Source organism: Onychomys torridus, chromosome 21, assembly GCF_903995425.1.
Source record: "Onychomys torridus chromosome 21, mOncTor1.1, whole genome shotgun sequence".
Taxonomy (NCBI): domain Eukaryota; kingdom Metazoa; phylum Chordata; class Mammalia; order Rodentia; family Cricetidae; genus Onychomys; species Onychomys torridus.
The window spans coordinates 35417953-35441272 of NC_050463.1; the positions used below are offsets into that span (position 1 = coordinate 35417953).

Below are 23320 nucleotides of genomic sequence, written 5' to 3' on the forward strand. Positions count from 1 at the left end.
CTTTCTGTATTGAAATTGCTTCTGTTGGATATTTGCTCACAACTACACAAAGGTAACTAATAAACAAAAAGAAAGAAATTAAACTGAGGAAAGAGAAAGAAAATTAAGGAAGAATATTAAGATTAAATACAAAGTAAATTTATCATATAAACCATATGTTACAAATTCCTATACCACTGTTAGGGAAAGACCACCCATTAGCCCGTGGGCTCCCTTCTAAAGAGAAAAACAGCATCAGTTTCTAGAGTTGTGATCACTATGTAACATACAAGCTGGTCAAAGGAAAGCCAGCTTTTCGTGACAGACACCAAGATTGGGGGCAATTTACTACAAGGGTTCTAACATTAGCAATGCTGAAAACCAGAAGAGGGAAAGGAAATACAACAGCTCACCTCCATTGAATACCACACACACACACACACACACACACACACACACACACACACACACACACACACACACCAAGTCAGGCATGTGTTAAGCCTTCTCTTATGGAAACTCAGGAAATGCTCTCATTTGCGTGAGCAGTTATAATTACTATTACCATTTTATAGATGAAAAGCTAAAGTGCCAACAGGTGAAGCTACATGTAACCAAGAATCAATCAGCAGAGCCAGAAGTCACGTTCAGGAACTCCAGGTCCAGAGCCCACCTCCTAACCCTTCAATCATCATCCTCACCAATAAGGCGAGGACACAAGCTTCCGCCTTCAGCTAAAAATAGTGTTTGTCTACCAAATATTAGCTCACTTGTGTCGAGCATCAGTCTTCTAGATCAGGTGTTAATAGTTCCCGCAGTAGGCGGTAGTAACAACACGACCAGGGGCACTGTGATAAAGGAGATAATGCCTCAACCAGAAAGCCACTGTAAGAGGGCAGTCAATTTCCCAATGATGTTTGTTTTAATGACTCTCAATAAATGTTGATTGCATTACACTAAAGAAAGGTTCTGTGAGAGCAATTTTACCCCCCCCCCAAAACAATGTAGGCAGCATGCACAGTTCTCAGATATTCTAATTTGACCCAGGTAAAAACTGATTGGCTTTAAAGCAATGTATTGATTATGTTTTCAGTAACTCTCCAGGAAATGATAATTCTGATTACTAGGTATATTTTAAAAAATTAAGCAACAGCACTGAAAGTCGATACACACTTGCTGAGCAAAGCTAACTGATAACATGTGCAAATATACATATATTTCATAGTCAAATTCAGAATAATATTTTCTTATAAAAATTAAGGAATCAATAATATCAAAGTAGGCAGCCAACCCACCTTTTCATGGCTGCTAGCCAAGAAGGTAAAGGGCAACAACTTCTCTCTGAAAATAGTTCTGAGTAGTTACCAATTAACTAGCAGTCAGTTCATTCACAACATTCAACAACACAGTGTGGTCATAACTTGTGTGTGTGTGTGTGTGTGTGTGTGTGTATGCACACTAGGAATTGAACACAGGATCTTGTCCATACTAGACAAGTGTTCTACCACTAGGCTATATCCCTAACCCTTGGTTTATGTTTAAGACAGATTCTCACTAGTCATGTAGGCTGGCCTTGAACTCACTGTACAGCTGAGGCTAGCCTCCAACTGGCAACTCCCCTGCTTTAGCCTCCTAAATTCTAGGACTACCATGCTTGGCTAGAATGGTCATAAAATTCTGACATAAAAACATTTCAAAGAGTTTCTAAAGATTCAGCTCAGTTGTAAAACTGACTCAGTGAAGCACCTATAGACCACTTAACCAACTTCCATAGATACCTAGTTATTAAACATGTTAACTAAATATCCAGAGATGTATGTAAATTCAGGAGCTCTGAAGATTTCATATACCTCTGAAAGAAGTAATTAGCAGTCTTCCAAAGCCATCCCTAGTTGGTGTTAACACAGCTACAACATTAGTTATATTAAAGCTGTGAAAGTAGTAATTAATAAAAAAAAAAGGGCAAACAGGTCAAGAGGATAGTGAACAAATATGAATAGTAGACCTTTAGTATGGGAAATACAAAATACAATAAATATTTGATAAGATTATCAGCTTTCCTAAGAGTCAAGGCACTACAAACTATAAAGTTATCATTTTCAACCAACAGATACGTCCAACTAGAGATGGCTGATAATCCACAGAGCTAACAAAGGTAAGGAAAGCAGCTGCTATTATAGACTGTGAGTAGAAATATAAATTATGTAGCCTTTAAAGTGACAACTGAATGAACATCAGGTTTTATATGTGCATATCCAATAATCCCATGGGCACATTCTCATACATATGAAACAAATACAAGATATTTACTGAAACACGTTTTGCAACAGAAAACTTGTTTATCTTGGGCTAGCAACATGGCTGAGCTGGTAAAGGTGATTGTTGCCAAGACTGAGGACCTGAGATCCCATGGAGTCTGACAAGGAGAGAACTGACTCCCACAAGCTGTCCTCTGACTTCCATAAGCTTGCCAGCACACGTGTGCCCACACACATATACACAAATGCACACAAATAAATCTTAAAAGCAGCTATCCAAACCAAAACTTTATCTTACTGTTCACCAAAAGGGCACTTAAATGTTACATAAATGACATAATATACATTCAATTGTAAAGTTAGGTAGCCATTGAAAAGATAAAATGGCTCCTCCAAATTCTAGCATCCAAAAATACTCATGAGTATAAAAAAAATTGGGTCAATAATAACTTATAAGGTATCTTCTTTTTGAGTCTGAGTGAATGTCTGTGTGTTTGTGAATATGTGAGCAACAGATGTAACAAGAGGGATCTAGAGCAGTCAAAAGCCTTTCAGTTCCAAAAGCCAGAAACCAATTCACACTGGCACATGCAAGTGAAGCAACTGCTTAGCTCATTTAACTGAGAAATGACGGGCAGGTCGTACTTCAGTGTCAACAGGCTCCAAAGGCTCCAAAGACTCTCTGTGCACATGTCCGTAAGAGTATATAAAAGGGTGAATATGTGTGAGGCAGTCTCTGGCTCAGTCAGTCTGTGTTCTGACCTCTTGTAGTGTACAGATCTGGAATGTTCCCCCAAAGATTTGTGTGTTAAAGGCCTGGCACACCCAGAGTGTGGTGCTCTTGAGAGACAGTAGAAGTGTCAGGCAGAACCTGGTTGGAAGAGACAGGTCACTAGGAGGCATGTCTTTGTTCCGTGGCCATTCCCCTCTTTCTGCTTTTTAGGTGCTATTCAGTGTCCAGCTTTGCTCTACTATATGACCCTGTCATGACCTTCTGCCCCCAGAAAGAACAGACAAGAGACAGAGAGAGGTCTAACACCACAAGCCAAACTAAATATTTCCTCCCTTGAGGTGATATCCTCCCATATTTTGTCAAAGTGATGGAAAACTAACAGCCTCATTCTTTTGCACAGAAGATGTACAACCCTCATGGTACTCTCTTCGTCTTCATTCAGTCCAGCTACTCGAACGGGATGCACCTAGCTCCCTCATCCTATGTTTTTGAATCTCAGGGTGCTTTGGTCATATAGCATCCATTTTGCAGCAATCAATATGTTCAAGGGTATGGGGCATTCTGAAAAATTATGCTACCACCTAAAATAAAAAATAGAGAATAGGTACTATCAGATAGACTAAATTAACACGTGCTATGTAATTCTACTAGAATTTCACGTCTTAACTGCTGTGGGATGTCTTTCTGTATGTTGTGGATGTGTTGCTCCCATTGGCTAATAAATAAGCTGCTTTAGCCTATGGCAAGGCAGCTTAGAGGCAGGCGGGGGAAATCCAAGCAGATAGGGGGAAGAAAAAGGCAGAGTTGGGGAGATGCCAACCCATCACCAAAGGAGCAACAAGATGCCTGCAGACCAGTAACGCCATGGCTACGTGGCAAGATATAGATTAATAGAAATGGGTTGAGTAAGTTATAACAGCTAGCAGCAAAAAGCCTGCCATAGGCCATACAGTTGGTAATTAATATAAGCCTCCGAATGATTATTTTCTAAGCCATTGTAGGACCTCATGGCCAGGCGGGACCTAAGAAAAATTCCAGCTATACTTAACTCTGTATACTTCACTTATTTAAGTTTATTATTAGAATGTAGTCAAGTATCATATATATGGTTTACTTTTTAATTCAAAAGGGAAAACATATTATAATGTGGTTAAAAAAAATAAAGCCCAAGTTCCAAAAAGTGCAGGATTGATAACTTTAGAAATACAATTGATGGAAAATATATTTATAGTTTCCTCATCAATAATGTAGATCCACGTGTCTGTGGTGGTCTGAATGAGGATGGCCCCCACAGACTCATGCTTGAATGCTTGGTCCCCAGTTGGTGGAACTGTTTGGGAAGGATTAGGAGGTGTGGCCTTGTTAGAGGAGGTGTATCACTGAGGGTGGGCTTTGAGGTTTCAAAAGCCCATGCCATTATAGTTAGCTTTCTCTCTGCCTCCAACTTTGGGATAAGATGTAGCTCTTAGCTACTACTCCAGTGCCCCACCTGCCTGCCTGCCACCATACTCCCCCCATGAAGGTCATGGACTAACCCTCTGGAACTGAGGGCCCCAATAAATGTTTTCTTTTATAACTTGTCTTGGTCATAATGTCTCTTCACAGCAATGGAACAGTAACTGATGTAGTGACCTAGTTCTGCATAACTGGGCTGAATTTTAATGACTCCCCAATATTCCTTATCAAAGTAATCATTACAGAGGCAAATAAAAAAGAAACACAGCCTTAAATTAATTAGCAATGTTGATAAGAGGTAAGTAAAGACCTCAAAAGATACTACAAAAAACTTTTCAGACATCAAAAAGTCTTCACTTCTCATCCTATAACCTTACTAACCAAGTCCTGTAAGTAGGAAACTTCTGAAACATTTATACCAAAGCAAATATTCCCTTTCTGCAAGTTTCAAATATTCACTCTACAGTACCAAACTAAAGCTTATTATTTTATATACCACTATAGTAGAGACAGTAAATTTGTTCTTTAATTGACCTGAAGGTTATCATTCAGCACTTACAAGTTCCTTTTACAGATAAATTTAACAATAAAAAATTGTGTTTAGAAGCTGTAGAAAGAGCTCAGAGGATAACAGAGTACCCAGACTGCATTCCCAGCACCCACATTATGGCTCACAACTATCAAGAACTCCAGTTTCAGGGAATCCAATGCCCTCTCCTAGCCCCTGCAGGCACCAGGAAATCACATGGTACACACACATACATACATGCAAAACTCTCATACACATGAAATTAAATAAATCTTTTGAAGTTCTATTTAGCCAGATATAAAGGGTTTACTGATGTTTAATAAATTCTCAAACAGAGCCTCCCCATTTTGATATTTACCTCAATAAAGAAACTTAGTTTTTCTATGGTGAGGCAAAGCCATGTTCTGTCCTTATTTCCTAGCCCCTTATGCGGTCTCTATGACTACTTTGGGAAGTAACACGTGTCACTTTGGGGAAAGCCACAATAATCAAAGAAGCTATTTCATGTTCCAGAAAATACATCAAACCTCCATTATCTGCTTAATTCCCAAACCCCCTTTTCACGTACCATGGAACTATGCCATAAGCATCATTCCAGATACTACATATTCTAACTCAAATCCACTTCCTCCAGGAAGTCTACCCAAACCATGCTGGGCTCTAAGCACCATCAGTACTAGCTTTATAAACATACCTTTGAGTAGAGAACTGTGAGAGCACTAAAGTACAAATTAGTGTAATAACCATCTCTTCCCTGTGTAATTTACAATTGGGTTAGAAGGAAAGGAAATAGGCAAAAACAGAAACAAGCCAACAATAATCATCTTCAAGCAAGTGCTAAAAATGCATGCTGAAATACATTCTCCCACGTGATACTTTCACAATGTTTTGTATTATTTTTAATTTATGTAAAACTTAAAAGAGACTGCTGCTATGGATATCGCTCTGTGTAAATAAAGTTCTGATTGGCCAGTGGCCAGGCAGGAAGTATAGACGGGACAAGAGAGAAGAGAATTCTGGGAAGTAGAAGGTTGGAGAGAGACACCGCCAGCCGCTGCCATGAGAAGCAACATGTAAAGACACTGGTAAGCCACAAGCCATGTGGCAAAGTATAGACTAACAGAAATGGGTTAATTTAAGATAGAAGAAGCAGATAACAAGAAGCCTGCCACAGCCATACAGTTTGTAAACAATGTAAGTTTCTGTGTGCTTTCTTGGTTGGGTCTGAGCGACTGTGGGACTGGCGGGTAAGAGAGATTTGTCCTGACTGTGGGCCAGGCAAGAAAACTCCAACTACAAATGGTGCCCAACGTATTGGCAAGAATTTCCACCTAAAACCTGAGAAAAAAGATTCTAAGATGGAGCTAAAAACAGCTTCCTAATTGTCTCTCTCAAGTTAGCGGCAGCCTGCCCATTTGAGCTACTATGGCGGGTTCCTGGCGTGTGCGTCTGACCTGCAATGTGGAGGGAATGAGGAGTCTACAAGTGGCACTTTACTCTGCTGCATGGTGGATTTAGCCTTTGCTAGTTAAAAAAAAAAAAGTTTCTGGGCTATGCAATGCTTTGATAGAACTGCTTCTAGACCCAGAGCTGGCGGTAAACTGTACCGCCGCCATGTTGGGAAGCTGAGGTGGGCGGAGCCAGCAGCCACAGTGGCGTTTCAGTCTTACAAAGATGAATATTACCCAGAGAATCTGGTTTGTCTTGTCGTTGGGATTTTTAACCACAGAAAAAGATTTCATCATAAAAGCTGTTGAGTTAAACAAATATGTAAATTTTAAATGTACCTTGACTTCGAAATTTGGATATAAGGATATGTTGCTTTGGAAAGGAGTCTCTGCTTTTGTTTCCACAGAAAACCAGAGGCTATAGATTTGTTCCAGATTAAGATACATCAGGTTTGATCAGCCAAGACCACCTGAAAGGTCTCTGATGACACAATGGCCCAGATGATCCAACATCCAGAATGGTTTCAAAGCAGCTGGCTCAGAGGTTCACCCTAATGGACTACTCCATAATCCTAAAATTTTCTTTGTGTCCCCATAAGATACAGCGCCCCCCCTCCAGCAGGAAGTAGTAAGAGAAACTACGCCCACATTCCCAAAATTATCAAGCTGGCTTTGGAGATGGAATTGGCTCACTCCTTCTCTAAACCCAGACATATTGCTAAAAGAAAAGGTTAAGAGATTCTTGTGTCCCAAATCAGAAGAGCCCTCTGGTGTGGGACAGAGAAAAACCAATATTTTTATTTAAAGCTGGTTGATTATAAATGTGATCTCTTTCTAAAGAAGAAAAGGGGATAGGATACAGATATAATAGGATGAAAGGGTAGATTAAGGAACTTACTTCTAAAAAGCAACAACTTGTTTAAAATGTTTTACATTGGTATAGATTTTAGTCTATTGATACAAACTTAAAGTTAATTTTGTTATACTGTGTGTATATTTCTAATCGTGTTTAAGGTATTATGTTTGTATAGCTCATTTTAAATTGAAATGGATAATTAAAAATAGATTAATAATTAGTCATCTATGATAATCATACTCATAGCCATGTTAGTTAAGTCTTCTAGGTATAATAGAGATATTTCAGACAGATAGGTAATCTTCAAATACTTCAAAGACCTACAGAATTTAAAATACTTTTAAAATTTAGACTTTCTGGACAGTGAGACATGTCTGCTTCTGGCAGCACCAATTTACTTCAGAGAGGAGGATGGGCATTGAAGACACTTCATATCTTATCTTCACCTTTGCAAAAATAGCCATTTAGGCAAGAAACTGTTCTTGCCTGGACTGCTTGATCGACTGGACATGCAGGACCCATAGAAAGGTGACCACTGAACTTTGTTTGACAAAATGGTCCTTCAGGTTCCTGCTTCGCAGAGGAAACTGCCAGACATTCTACAGGACACTGAGAAAAGTGATCGAGAGACTCTAGCCCTGTGGGCTGAAGACAAATGCCCCAACTTTACAAAGGAACATTAGGTGACTGTCCAGGCTGCCAGCTGTCTCTGTCTACTCTTATAAGGCTCCTGAAAAATGCTTACATCCTTCTCCTGGTTCTCAGGTAATATTATATCCTTCTGAGGTCTTTGATGTGGTTGAAGGCTAGATAGTTATAATTTCCTCAGTTATGATAAAAGATAAGTTAGGTATAAAACCTTAAACTCACAAATATAAGATAGATAGGATATCTTCTTTAATATTGTAACTGTAATTCTTGCTTGATAATTGTTTTGTTATATGTAATTGTAGTATGTAAAAGTTAAAACCTTCCTTAAAAAAAAAAAAAAAAAGAAAAGGGGAAGTGCCGTGGATATCGCTCTGTATAAATAAAGTTCTGATTGGCCAGTGGCCAGGCAGGAAGTATAGATGGGACAAGAGAGAAGAGAATTCTGGGAAGTAGAAGGTTGGAGAGAGACACCGCCAGCCGCTGCCATGAGAAGCAACATGTAAAGACACTGGTAAGCCACAAGCCATGTGGCAAAGTATAGACTAACAGAAATGGGTTAATTTAAGATAGAAGACGTAGATAACAAGAAGCCTGCCACGGCCATACAGTTTGTAAACAATGTAAGTTTCTGTGTGCTTTCTTGGTTGGGTCTGAGCGACTGTGGGACTGGCGGGTAAGAGAGATTTGTCCTGACTGTGGGCCAGGCAAGAAAACTCTAACTACAGACTGCCTTATACAGATTCTAATCTTTTTATTTTTAAAGATTTATTTATTTTTGTTTTATGTCTATGGGTGTTTTATCTGCATCTATGTCTGTGTACCATGAGTGTGCCTGGTGCCCATGGTGGCCAGAAGAGGACATCAGAGCCCCTGGAACTGGAGTCACAGATGGTTGTAAGCTACCACATGGGTGCTGGAAATCGAATCCACGTCACCTGGAAGAGCACTCTTAGCCACGGGCCATGTCTTCTCGATGGACAAGAACTTGAAGAAGAACTTCATGGTGCCTCCCGTTACCACTCAAACAATGGCTATTCAATGAGAAAATACCTTCTATGTAAGGAATCTGTTTAAAAAAAACAAACTGAAAAGTAGTAAGGATCAAGATCTCAGGACCTCTTACTCCCACACCTCTAAGGACAGAGGCCGAAAGGAACATGGGTTTGTTTGTTCGGTCCTTAACAGGGGAGCTCTATACTAAGGATGTTAACTGATAGCCAGGCTATCTCAGATTTCTTTTTCTCTGGTTCTCAAGTTCTGACCAGCAGTTCCAGCAATTGAACCAAGGCCCAGTACATGCTTAGGCAGGTACTCTGCCAATGAGGTATCTCCCTAGCCACTGCACCTTTTACAAAATACTGAAACAAGGCTTTGCTTAGTTGCCTAGGCTAGCCTCAAACTTACAATCCTCCTGTCTCAGCCTCCTAAACAGCAGCATGTACTACCACATACAGCTATTCCAGACATTTCAGCATCACCTTTGTACTCTGTCTTACACTGTAAACGTGTTCTCCATATAATATTCAATTTTCAATTTACTAAATATCCTGAAACCAATAAAAAGAATCCATAGAATATATCATCTATGAGTAGTCCTGAAAAACACACACACACACACACACACACACACAATCAAATGAGTAAGAAAGTAAAAAGAGCTGGGTGGTGGTGATGCACGCCTTTAATCCCAGCACTCGGGAGGCAGAGCCAGGCGGATCTCTATGAGTTCAAGGCTAGCCTGGTCTACAGAGTGAGTTCCAGGAAAGGTGCAAGCTACACAGAGAAACCCTGTCTCAAGAAAAGAAAAAAAAAAAGTAAAGAGAGTTCACAGAAGGAATATGCTACCTTTATGTTTTAATAAGAACTGAGAAATCTGGGTGAAGTGTTAAAGAACAGGTGTAATTCCAGGAGTACACATTAGAATAAGGGAGAATATTACAAAAAAAAGAAATAGGATATTTAGGGGATAATAAGCCAACAATTTCATTTCATACACTCTACTGCAGAAGACTAAACCAGAGAACAGATTGGTGCCACACACTGGAAAGCTCTAAATGCTAGGCTGTGGAACAACTTTATTTTGATAGTAATGAGGACCATGGAAGGCTTTTTAGCAAAGAAAACACAAGCAAAAATTAGCATGATGGGGGCTAGGGAGGTAGCTCAACAGGGAAAGACACAAGCATCCATGCCAAAATCCTCAGCACCCATGTAAACACCAGGTTGACACGGAGGCCTGTGGAGGAAAGCTAGGCTGGCCCAGAGAGCTCTGAGAAACCCTGTCTCAATTCACAAGGAGGTGGGGATTGATCAGGGAAAATACCAGACATCAACTTCTGGCTTCTGGCCTCTACATGCACACCCTGCACTCACACACATACACAGGTGTAGGTGTACAAACATACATGCACTCACATACAGGAACACTATGCATATGCCCCCAAAATATCAGGATGATAATTTTACAGTAAAATTAAGCAAAAACTAAAGGAGGGGACTGCAAGATGGCCCATCAGGTAAGAGTACCTGTTGCTGAGTCTGATAACCCGAGTTCCACTCCTGGGACCCACATGGTGGAAAGAGAAAACCAACTCCTGGATGTCGTCCTCTGGCCGCCACATGTAAGCAGGCACACATGAGCCACCTGTGTCATGTGTACACATGTGGCACACAACATGCACCAATAATTTTTTATTTAAGATTTAGCTTTATTTTCTGTGTATGGGTGTTTTGCCTGCATGAAAGTGTACTGTGCGCATGCTTGGTGCATGGTGGAGGCCAGGAGAAGGCGCCAATTCTCCTGAATGGCAGCTACAGTTGTGAACTACCATGAAAGTGCTGGGAACCCAAACCGGGGCCTATGTAAGAGGAGCCAGTGCATCTCTCTGTACCTAATAAATATTCTGAAAATAAAGAAACAATCAAAGAAGGAACTCACTATGTATGACAAAGTGAGTTTAATACTACTTTAGTAATTAAGCCTGATGTAAAATTATAGTGGGAAAGAAGGGGCCAGATAAGGGGCCCACAGAACTCAGAAAGGTTTTAGTATGTCAAATCAGAGTCTATGGATTCTAACATGGCTGAGATTCAGATGTTAATGGGTGTTTAAGCAAGCAATTCTGGATCCCAACCCATTCAGCATAACTTCCTAGATACATACACACCCCCATATCCTCATTCATACTTTTGTAAAACTGGAGAAGGAGGGCTTGAGGGAGAAATTACATAGAAAAGAAACCAAATAACATAGAGCCAGGCAGTTGTGCAACAGACAGAGCTCAAACACCTGTACAGGCCAAAGGCATTTGCAATCACATCTATTGCAAAATGGAAAAACTGCAAAACCAGTCATACTGCGGGCCTGAAGAATGACATCAGATATATCCATTAAACTTGGCAAGAGGGTAAAACTGGATGAATGGTGTTATTGAGGTCCCTGTCCTCAACAAAAGAGATGACGGATCCTTTCTGGAACTTGGTGAAATCTGTCGACCCTCTCCCAGAGAAACTGTAGACTCACAACATTTTACACATAAAGTGTTTACAGACTAAAGCCAACCTAGAGAAATTAGCCCATGAACTCCGAGTTAAGAACCTTTGGTATGAAATAGTAGGAACTATTTTTATCATATATCCCATGGCTTTAAAGTTTTTCATAGTAAATCACACATGTCTATTTATGATATACACACATTGTACACCAAACTAATAAATTATGTGCTTTATAAAACATACACGAAATATGAACTTAAGAATCTTCAACTACAATAAACTAACCATTTTTTAACAACTCCTTTACTCATTGACTCATAAAAGCCATGTGCCATTTCTAATAAACGCTACTATCCATTGTGCTGGTCTTTTGACAGTACTACAACTAAACATGTTTTTTCTGTTTTTAGTCTTGCTTTCATACTTTCTTTAATACGACAGCTTGAAGCTCTAGCCCTAAATTCAGCTCGTTTTTATAATAAATAACTATTCTGCTTGGTTTTAATGGTTAGCACAGCTGAAAAACATACTTTGCAAAGAAGAATAAAACCCAAAGAAGAACTCCATTACTGGCTGCACTGAATAAAACATGATATTCAATTGCAATTCCACTCACCATTTACGCAAAGGCTTTTTGCTAAAAATCAGCTACTGCATTTCCATATTTCCTGATGGCAATCAGTTGTTCTTACAAGCTAATCAGATGAAATTACCTTTTTTATACTTCCAGCAGATGGGCTCAAAACCACTAAAATGTCTCTTTTACAAGGTTTTTATACAGGTTAGAAAACTTCGTTCATGAATTCAAGTGTTCATGTAAAAAAAAAATCTTCAAATTAACACTCATCATTACCAGCAATTAAATCCAATAGAACGGAAATGCTTCCAAACAGCGTTTTCAAAATCCTTTCTCCACAGCATGGAACTCTGTTTTCTTCAAAAAGGTAATTAGTTGTTGAGTCAGTGTTAAGAAAGTGCCATTATCGAAAAGGAGCAGATCGAGTGGGCTTATTTGATGGACTGCATACCATGCACAACCATGTATCACACAAAATGTGAGCAAATCATAGTTGTCTTTTGGGGGACGAAGTCATCCTTAAGCTAGACAATTCTTAAACCTTTTGCCTTAAGATAACCAGCCAATCTCTATGAAATAGAGAGCTGCATGGCGACTCTCTACTGCAGTACAAAGAGGTGTCAGGAGTCTACCCACCATGTAAAATAATAAATCTAAGCGTCTCTTTACCCAAGCCTCCTGAAACTGCACAACATCGAAAAGACTGAAAGTGAAAGACCTTTATAGTTCTTGTATCTCTCAAACAGAATGTTGGAGATCTGACTTTAGAGACACTGTTCCACATCAGTGCCTTACAACCGAACACCCTTGTACAACCTCCTTTAAAGGTACTCCAACTATATTATAACCATAACTAAAATACTGCCAACTTGGCAAAAGACACAGACTACAGCACATTCTGTGAGCACAGCTGTCTTCAACCCGTTCTCTCGACGTACACCTGGCTAAGGGCATCAACTGAATGCAGAGAGCTGTAACAAGGTCCAAGACTCGTTTATTTCAAAGGACATGTATTCATGTATGTGTGTATGTGTCCATGTCACAGGATCAAGTGAGGGTCAAAAGATAATTTGAGGGAATGGTTCTCTTCTTCTCCTGTGTGGGTCCCAGGGAATGAACTCAGGTTGTTAGGTTTGACAGCAAGCAAAGTGAACCAAATTGAACCATCTCAACTGCCCAAGATGGCCTCTGAAAATGATATACCCTAACCCTTAAATCATTTTTGGAACACAGTAGGGCATAAATAAATCATGAAATATTGAGAGCTGGGGGTTTCAACTTGGATGACCAATCTCACGTCTACAGTCAGGTGTATTTATACAAGGAGAGGACATTTTTGCATTAAAAAACACCTCTACCACATCAGTTTAAAAATGTCAAATGAAGCCAGGGCATAGCAGCACAAGCCTTTAGTCCTAGTACTCAGGAGGCAGGAACATCAAAATCTCTTGAGTTCAAGCCAGCTTGGTCTATAAAGTGAGCTCCAGGCCGGCCAGAGCTACACAGTGAGAAACACCACACATACACACACACACACACACACACACACACACACACACACACAGAGAGAGAGAGAGAGAGAGAGAGAGAGAGAGAGAGAGAGAGAGAGAGAGTAAACTAAGAGCTTGAGAGGCTAAGAACACTGAGGTCTCTTCCTGAGGGACCCTGGTTCAATTCCCAACACCTACATGGCAGGTAAAAACTAACTGTAACTCCAGTTCCAAGCCCCTTCTGGCTTCTGAGTGTACCAGGCATGCATATAGGCATGCAGGCAAAACACCCATACACACAAAAAATTGAAGAATAATACTTTTTAAAATGTCAAATGATAATGCACTGTCTGAAAGAATAGCTGCTGCTTTAAAAAGTAAACAGCATAAGGCAGTGAAAAAGATTTTATACTAACTTCTACTCCAAAACCACATGATGTTTTTTTAACTATACATAAAAATTAGTGAGTAAGTTCCCAGTGTGGTAAGCCTTACATATGGAATCATTTCAAAAATTATAAAAATATAAAATTTGGGTTATAGAAACCTGCCAGGAAAAGATCCACATAAATGTGGAAATTGACATTTCTCATTCTCATCCCGATCTTACATACTTAACTACATACTCTTCCCACTGCCTCCTCCCATTAGAAGCTGCTCCCATCACATGACTGGAATGTCTACTTCCTGCTCCCACTTAGGTGGACACTCTCCTTGTTGTCTTCACACAGTCCCCTTCGTTACATCCTAAGAGACTCGTGCTTTCCTGCCCTGGCTTCTAGTCCATTCAGTCTTTCTGGGCACCCTCATCTTCTCATCCCACCCTTCCAGAATCACGCCCCGGTTCCAGTGATCACATACCACCAAGCCCACCATGAAACCTGCCTTGATCTCCCTCTCCAATGAGGTGACGCTCTCTCTTCCTGGATCCTCAGGTACACCACTGTCCCAGCACGCCTCTCCCAGCACTCATCACATTTAATAATATTACAGGTATTTGTTTTGTCTTATCACGTACTTCTCTTAGGTCATAATCGCCTTAAGAATAGAATCTCTATCTTATCGTCTCACTTCCTTATCTTTTAACAGCACAGCGCCTTGAACAATGTACTCATGTAACTATAGCTTCAGTGGATAGCCAAGTAGCTACTTAGAATCAATTACAGACTTCCTGTACCATCTAAAGTAGAAAAGGAGGTATAACTGGAAATTTGTAGAACAAATACCTTTTCCCTGATTTCCTCCAATCAAACTTGCCAAAGTAAAGCCAGTATTATACATTACAAAAATCAAGGGCATTTGATCCTTCAACTATCTGATTAATACAGTGTAATATATTTAAATATAAATACACAAACAATGAAATCTATGATTGATAATAGGAATATATAAATATTTCAACTATATAGGCAAACCAAAATCTTAAGAAACAATATATTAAAGCAGTCAGTAAGAGTGACCATTCAAAACACAATGCAAACACAAGAGAATGATCAAACAATTTGTTCCAAATGAAAGAAAATACCTTAAGCTTGATTTAAACACTATCAAAACTTAAGAAGCAGAATTTTATTGCTAAGACTCCAAAACCAGCCATTCAAAGATAAGCTTCCCGGACAGAAGCACAAAACAACCAACATCACTAAAGTCCAAAGGTGAGAGCAGAAAGCTCGAGACACTTTCGCTAAGTGCCTGCTGTATGCATGGTTACCAGAAAGAAAGAAAGTGGCAGAAGCCTCCACAGCATCTGTTCGGAACCCAGACAGAGGGTTATAATGTAGCCAAGTGTGGCAAATACTCTTGGTTAGATGCCAGTTTAAAGGTATGACTGTGACTTCCAGTTGGCTGTCGTAGGCTCAAACGTCATTCCTAACACCTATAAGCTGTGTGATCTTACACCAGCCACTTAACTTCCCTGAACCTTATTTCCTCATTTATAAAATGTAGTTTGTAGAGCTAGCATAATACCTGGCTCAGAGACAATACTCAATAAATATTTGCTGATTCTGAATGAGAGCAATACAAGAAAAGCAGATATTCCTCACCAAATATTTTTTTTCTTGAAATTTTTGAGGGGAAATGGTCTTAATTACTTCCTGGTTAAACTGATTTTGACTCTCAGTATTTGTGAGACTGATTCCAGAAACCTGTGGAGATACCAAAATCTATGGGTGTTCAAGTGCCATACATAAAGTGGCATAATACCACCATGTCACCTCTGTCCTTAACCCTGTCCTCTTCAAAGCACTACTAGACTACATATAGAACCTAACACAATATCAAGACTTTGGTAAGAAAAAATCTGCATACAGTCAATACAGAAACAATCTTTTTTAGTATTTTCTCTCTTCACCTCCACCAGTAATGGGGACTGGACATAGGCCCCATGTAAGCTAGGCAAACACTCTACCACTGGACTATATCACCAGCCCTTTTGGAGAGTCTCTATAATGGCTGGTTGGTCCAAGAATAACAGTGGGCAAACTATATTCCTTCCTTCCTTCCTTAGCTCATAGATTACTTCCAAGTTTACTAGATTTCCTAAAATTTTAAATCTCAGTAGCCAAAAGCTCTGGCCTGGACTTAATCATCTCCTCTATAATATCAAGGAAGTTATTCTAAAGTACCCTTAAAGCTTTTCTCCTCTGAATGCTGTGGTTCACTCAATCTCAAGGATTTTCCAGACCAGTTCAGGAGGGAGTGAAGAGGTAGATGGGTGGGGTGGGGGGGGGGGGGGGGGGAAGAAGGCTGGATTATACAGAGCAGTCACTGATGCTAAGGGAGTGGGAATGAACTGGAGAACACACCAGCTTTGAAGATCAAGAGAACATAAAAGAAAAGGAAACACAATTTAAGTAAAGAAAATGAAACACGGGGTTTGGGGATTTAGCTCAGTGGTAGAGCGCTTGCCTAGCAAGTGTAAAGCCCTGGGTTCAGTCCTCAGCTCAAAAAAAAAAAAAAAGAAAGAAAGAAAAAAGAAAAAAAGGAAAGAAAAAAAAATGAAACATATAAGCTAAGAAGCAAGATACCTCTGGGTGACTAATTTAAAGACAGGGTCTTACTATAAGCCTGGACCAGATCCTGGGAGATTATAATACTTTCTTCACTTATGTGACGTTTTACAGGTTATAAAGCAATCCTGAATGTCATCTACAGCAAATTTTCTGGAATGGGGAACAAGAGACTCCATTTAAATTTCTTAGGGCTTGATAAATTTGTAGAATCTTCACTAAAAACATCAAATGATATTTTGAAAGGATTCTTTTTCAGCAGTTATGTGCAGAATAAATTAGAGAGGTAAATGCATGCAGGCAAATAGCTCTAAATCTACAAATTAGAGCCTGCAGCACAAAAAAGAAGAGTGGAATCTGACCAATAGTTTACCTGTCGACAAAGAAACCCAAACTCTCACGGTGACTCCTATTACGCCACATTCAAATGACCAGGGACCAGATTATTCAACAAGAAAAAAAGGAGAATAGCCGAGAAAGCACAAAGAAAAGAATCAGAGACATGGTGATGGGTTAGGAGTGGAATGTCCATTTGCTAACTGGTGTTAATGCTTTACTACATGCCAGATCACAGCTAAGCAATGTTACTTAGCTTAACTTTTAAAAGCACAATGACATGCGTAAGTACATCGTTCTAATTTTAAATACGAAAACCTAAGGTTTAGTTTAGTTAAATACCTAAGGTTACATGAACTAAGAATCTGGAAGAGCCATGACCCACCCGCCTCTGACTAAAGTCAAAGTTCGACTGCCTTTAAAATTGCCTCAAAGTTACAAACCAATGGGTCAAAAGCTACAAATGAAAGGGATAAAAATGAAGCAGCTGGGCTGTGGGTGAGACGGTTTGGTGGGTAAAGGTGCTTGCTGAAAACCCTGATGACCTGAGTCCAATCTCCAAAACTCACATGGTAGGAGAGACCTGACTCCCAACAATTGTCCTCTGACTTAGACACGTGTGCCACAGCATGAGTGTGACACCCACACACACCCACACACACAGACAAATAAACAGATATTTTTTAAGGCAGGGCTGTGGAACATTGGATAATCTGCTGTTAATAGGGTTCTGACACCACTGGTGGGATCACACCTCCTATTCTTGCACCTGCTTTTACCAGTTTCATCTCCGTTCCTAGCAGAAGGACTCGGGGCCACTCAATAATATCAACACTCCTCCCCCCCCTTCACTGAAATACGGTATATGGGGGATAAGAGAACAAATACATCTCAAAAGTACTGTCCTGTGAGCTGAGCACAGTGCTACACTCTATAATCCCAGAGACTAGGAGGCTGAGGCAGGAGGATTCCAAGTTTGAGACCAGCCTGGGCAACTCAGCACAAATGCCTCAAAGTCAAAATGAGAAAGAACTGGGGGCTCAGCTGAGCGGGAGATGGCTTGCCTAGCATTCAGAAAGCCCTGGGTTCACCACTCCCTGTCACAAAATAAATAAGAAAGTAAATAAAAACACTCTGCTATGGGTGGGCTCAGTGAGGAAATGGGGATGCCACCTCCTTTACTCTTACTAGCGGAAGACTTACACGTTGACGTCAGTGTTTAATAATGGCTTCCTATATTAAGCTACATGTCCAGCAAAAATATAAACTAATAATTTCTATGTTCTGTAGTAACTCAAATACCATTCACAGACCGTCTCCACAACTATACTAAGTTATGGGGGGGGGGGGGAGTTGCATATCCTTACATAGTAACTAAGAATAGTACCCAGCTGCCACCAGCCCATTTTATGACCCAACACCATATAATAAGGAATAGGCACACAGTCTAACTAAAATAAAGAGGAAGTTCAAAATGCCTAAACATCACTTCCAATGGTAAGGGAAAAAAAATCAGAGAACACAAGACCTATCCTCAACGGCCAATGACAAAGGGTGAATGATGGGTTAGTGTGACAGAAGCAGTGACAAAATCCATTCCTACGGTCTAGTCTATACGAAAGAGGAGAGTTATAAAAGTGGAGGCAATTCTGTACAGCTCTGTAGCCCAGACCAGATACAGGGCTCTGTCGGTTGACTCCTGGAACTCAAGTATTTCATTCAATCCCACGGCCATCTTAGCAGCTAGTGTTTGCAGGTAGTGTAGAAAAGCACCCACCACGACAATTGTGGACCTCTGCCAGAAAAGTAATAGCTGGCCCCCTGAGAATGACTGTGGTTATCAATGCCAAGACAATAATAAGCATCCTACGGGTCTCCTCTATCCATACCTTAGAAATTCTACTGAGTCTTCTGTGCTCGGGCTGACCTTCCCTATTCACCCTAAAATGAAACCTAAGATCGGCCATAGCTTAGGGCCAACCAACTCTGTAAAACATGCAACGCAACCTCCAACAAGTTGGACTCCTTAAAAACTGGAGCAAATTGAAACAAGAAACAGGGGCGGCATTGCCCCACGAGAAGGCGTGTGAGCCTGAGGACAGCTGAACAAGAGGAGCTCAATGTCCTTGAGACACTATGGGAAGATCAACCCGGCGTACAGTCTGATTGGAAGAAAGAGTTTTCCAGGGATGTCCCATCTCTTCTCTCTCTCTCCACCTTTCAGCACCTGTCCATCACCCTCATCACTTACTCAACATTTAGTCCTGGTGAAGATGGCCTCACTGGATTAGCAGGATCAAGAGGACATGCAGAGAACATTCCATCCTGGGAACAGCATATTTAAGTGATTTAGGCTTGTTTACCACCCCTTCCTATAGAGTTGGAACCATGAAATCTTGCCAACATTTTCACAGTATACACCAGTCAGCACCATAGCAACCTAATCCTCTGCCCACCAAAAGATCAACACATACTCGGAAAACGGGAAATTCAGCAAAAATATAGAGCAGCCCTAGACTCCTGGAGCAGTCAATTAAATGTCTTCTACAGCAGCAGTGTCTTTATATCACACCCACTTCATGGTACTCTTACAGCTTCCTGGCATAAGCAAGTTCTTGGGATTATACAAACTGCCACTTCTGTTTCCAGCCCAGATTTCTAGAAATGAAATCCTGGAATTGAGGGAGAAATAAGAAAACAAACAAACACGTTGGCAGAAAGAAGGAGGGAAAAATGCATTGTCTATATAGTCCCAGTTTAAGTGAACAATCATTAGTTCCATAGTGCTTTTTTTTTTTCAATAAAACCGCTTACCCAAAATCGTAGATCTAAAAACATCCCCTTGGCTTCAACCGCACACACAAAAGCCATTTTATAGACACAACCCTATAAATTTTCTCAGAAATAAGGAAGAGATTAACTGTAAATTATGTAAAATTCAAGCTTAGCATCTATAAACCAAAGTTCAGTGTGGATTAAATACGTGTAATAGATTAAAACGTAAAATGTCTGCAAAAATCAAACCAAATACCGACTCTGACAAGCTATGGGGCCTCTCTTTTCTCTCCAAGCTCCTGAAGTCTGAATAAGAAATGGAGAGAAAACACTGCAGAGTTTAGGTCACAGAATCAACTTGGACCTTTCCACAAAGTACAGGAGATTAAGCAGAAACACTTCCATTTTACCTACTTTATGACAAATTACCCGGGGAATGCCTATTTATGAACCCGAATCAAATCCCACGGCTACCTTTAACCCAAAACTAGTTCTAGCTTGAGAGCCAAAGACCTAAGCAAATACGCAAATACTTTCTTTTCACCTTATTCCCAACATGAAGAAATCCGACCCCTTCCAACTACATCACAGCTTCTGTGGAGCTCCATGAGAGGCCCCTTTGGCCAACTTTTTTTTTTTTTTTTTTTTTTTTTTTTCAAGACTAACCTCCAACCAATTCCAGAGGAGGAAGCAGACCTCAAACAAATTTAACCCTTGATATCCACTTCTAGGAATCTACAAGCTAATCTTTAGGCTTCACTGCAGTCGTGTCTTGCACAGGCACTTAAAAAGATTTCTTCATAGCTGAAGTGAAAGCATCATGCCTCACAAATCATCACCAGAGATTCCTCTGTCAATCACACAGGGTGCTGGGGCTGCCATTCGCCCACGAACTCCTTACCGGCCAACATCACATTTCACATTAAAAACTTTATGTCTCAAAAGACAAAAAGAAAAAAAAAAAAAAAAGTCACCTTTTCCGAAAGGACACCTGCCTGGCCTCTGGAGTGTCGCTGTAAGAATGACCACAGCCCAGCCAGAGGGGTTAACAGATACTCCCCAGCTTAAAGTTTTCATCCCTATCAAACTCTTAGGCCACAGCCCCTGGGCTTGTCCTTGTCACACACACAGGATGTACTGCCAATCCCTCTGTCCCCCCCTAACATCGTGAGACTAGAGGATGTCTGGCCCATGGGAGTGACTGCTTTAAAAAAAGAAAAAGAATAAAGAAAGAAAAAGAGTGCATATAAAAATAAAATAAAATAAACGAGCCACCGCAGAGGAGCGGTAAAGGACTGAGGACCCCGGTGTCACCAGTTTCTCTTCCAAGCGACTATGGAGAGCTCAAGTTCCATCACTGACCACTCACCAGATCTTCCTCCTAATCGTTTGGCCAAAGTGTGTTGCTCCTAGGCTCTTTCAGCAGAACCCTGCCAGGGGACCAAACCCCAGGCGCCAGAGGAACAGCTCCTTTATCCGCCCATGCCTACCTCGGAAGCCCTAGTCCCAGGGAGAGGAAAGCAAGTAAGTGCAGCCGGGGCTAGGCGAAGGGGGCCGTCGAGAGCTGCACGCACAGAAAGCCATGCCTAGGTCGCCCCCATTGCGCTGTCCCGGCCGAAACAAGACTCGAGCGAGGCTGACGGGCTGGCCAAGGTCACCGTGCTTGCTCGTCGGGGCCGAGGGGCGCCCGCGCCTACTTCCGGCTCCCCCTTTCGGCGGCGGCTTCGGCGGCGGCGGCGGCGGCGGCGGCGGCGGCTCGGGGCGCCCGCTCCCCACCCGGCCCGCGGCCGCGCGCCCTCGGCGGATGCTCGCACTCCGCTAACTAGGGCAAACCCGAGTGCGCCGCAGGGACGGCGCTCTGCAGCGCCTCGCTCGCCCCGGAGCAACCCCCCAGCTGGTGCCGTGACAGCTGCGACCTCCGCCCCCCTGCAGCCGCGCCAGGGCCGGCCAGGGAACTCGGGGCGGGGGAGAGGGAGGGAAAGTGGCCGCGGGAGATGATGGGTCCCAGAGAAAGGAGAGCCCGGGCGGAGGGCGCCAGCTGCTCCCCGCCCCCTAGGGCCGCGGCGGCCGCGCGGCTCGTGACAGCTGCACCCACCGCGAGGCTCCCGCCGCCGCCGCCGCCGCTGCCACTCACCTGCCGCCGCCGCCGCCTCAGGGCCGCGCTCGCTCACTCGCTCGCTCGCGACTGTGGCGGCGCCGCCGCCGCCGTGGACTCCGCCGCTCCTCCGGCCCGGCGCCCGTCCCCGGGGCCCAGGCAGGCGGCCCGCCCGCCGCCGCCGCCGCCGCCGCCGCAGCGGCTCTCCGGCCCCCTCCTCCGGAGCAGGAGTCTCCCCCACTTCAGCGAGGAGGTGGAGGCGGGGAGGAGGTGAGGGGGGGGGCGGTAAGAGATTGCAGAACCACCCGGGCGCAGGCTGTGCTGGAGGGAACAGCGGCGGACTGCAGCCGAGGCGCTCCAGGCCGCGCTCCCACCGACGGGCGACAGGACGAGGCGAATCGCGTCAGTCTCCCGCTCGCCCGGCCTGCAGAACAGGCATTTCAGCCGCTCTCCGCGGCCGCCATGTTCTCCTCCTCCACGGCCGCCGCCGCCGCCGCCGCTGCCGCCGCCGCTGCCGCCGCCGCCGCCGCCGCCGCCGCCACCACCGCCGCCCCCGCTCCCGGCCCCGCCCCCTGGGCCCCGCCCTCAGAGCCCCGCCCTCGCGCCCCGCCCCACCCACTCGAGGCCCCGCCCTCGCCCCTGCTCCCCTCCCTCCCTACCCACCACCACCACCACCACCACCACCCCACTCCACGCCACCTCGGCGAGCCCGGCCCCGAGCCCTCGCTGCCCTCCAGCTCCGACGGCGCGCCCCCGGGGCAGCGCGACCCCGCCGGCCCCCACGCTCAGCGTGGAACCGCCCCGCGCCCTCTGCCGGCCACAGGCGCACCGGGGGCCGGTGTCCTAAAGGAAGTGTGAGAAAGGAGGCCCGAACTCTTCCCGCACGGACCCTCCCCTCGGGGCGGTCCTCTGCCCCGCTGCCAGGAAGCCTCGAACCCCAGAGTGCCCCCAGGCGGGCCGCGGGACCTGCAGCCTGCCCGCTGCTGTTCTTTATGGTTTAGGGGAGCCATCTGAGGCCCTGTGGATCCGGGAGGAGTCTGACCCGGGCCTGTCTCCACTCCTGGGTTGTGTTAGTTTGAGTGAGAGATAGCCCTCGGGCATCCCCCACCCCTCCTTTCTTTTTTTCTGTAAAATTGAGAGGTGGTTTGCTTGGATGATTTCACAGACTATTAGACAAGGGAAAAGAAAGATCATCTACCCTCTTCTTTTTTTCTTTTTCTTTTTTTTTTTTTTTTTTTTTTTTTTGTCTCAGAAGAAAAGATCTGACTGACAATGTCTGGCTCTGCAATTCCATGAATTGACTCAAACGTCTGTCATTCACAGATCTTTCCCCTCGAGCCCCCCCTCCCATCTTTCTTCTTTTCTGCCTCCCTATCTTATTCTATTATGGAAGTGCTACTTTCAAAAGTAATGTGCCTTGTCCCCAGAGGAATCAAGCAGCCACAGAACAGCTAGCTCCTTGCGCCTTGGTCGCTTTATAGGGAAAGCAGCCCTTACTTACCCCAAGACTGGCAGTGTAACACCTCTCTCCTTGGCGACGGAAGTGTGGTGTGAAAGGGGCGCTCTCCTTTCCTTTCCAGAGTTCTTGTCCTCCTTTGGCTGTCTTTACCTACTAAGCCACTGTCTTCTGCT

At 43.1% G+C, this 23320-nt stretch overlaps 1 protein-coding gene across 8 annotated transcripts in view; it reads right to left on the bottom strand.

Moving 5' to 3' along the window:
• Positions 1 to 22204, bottom strand: part of Ncoa1 (nuclear receptor coactivator 1) — a 202034-nt gene extending 179830 nt beyond the window's left edge. For 6 of the 8 annotated variants that reach the window (XM_036170290.1, XM_036170289.1, XM_036170287.1 and 3 more), the window contains exon 1: positions 21728 to 22204. The gene's annotated coding sequence lies outside the window, so the exon portion shown is untranslated. Of the gene's footprint in view, positions 1 to 20962; positions 21057 to 21083; positions 21330 to 21727 lie in introns of those variants that run through there. The other 2 variants (XM_036170285.1, XM_036170286.1) reach the window with 2 other exon arrangements.
• Between the last annotated feature and the right edge of the window lie 1116 nt (positions 22205 to 23320).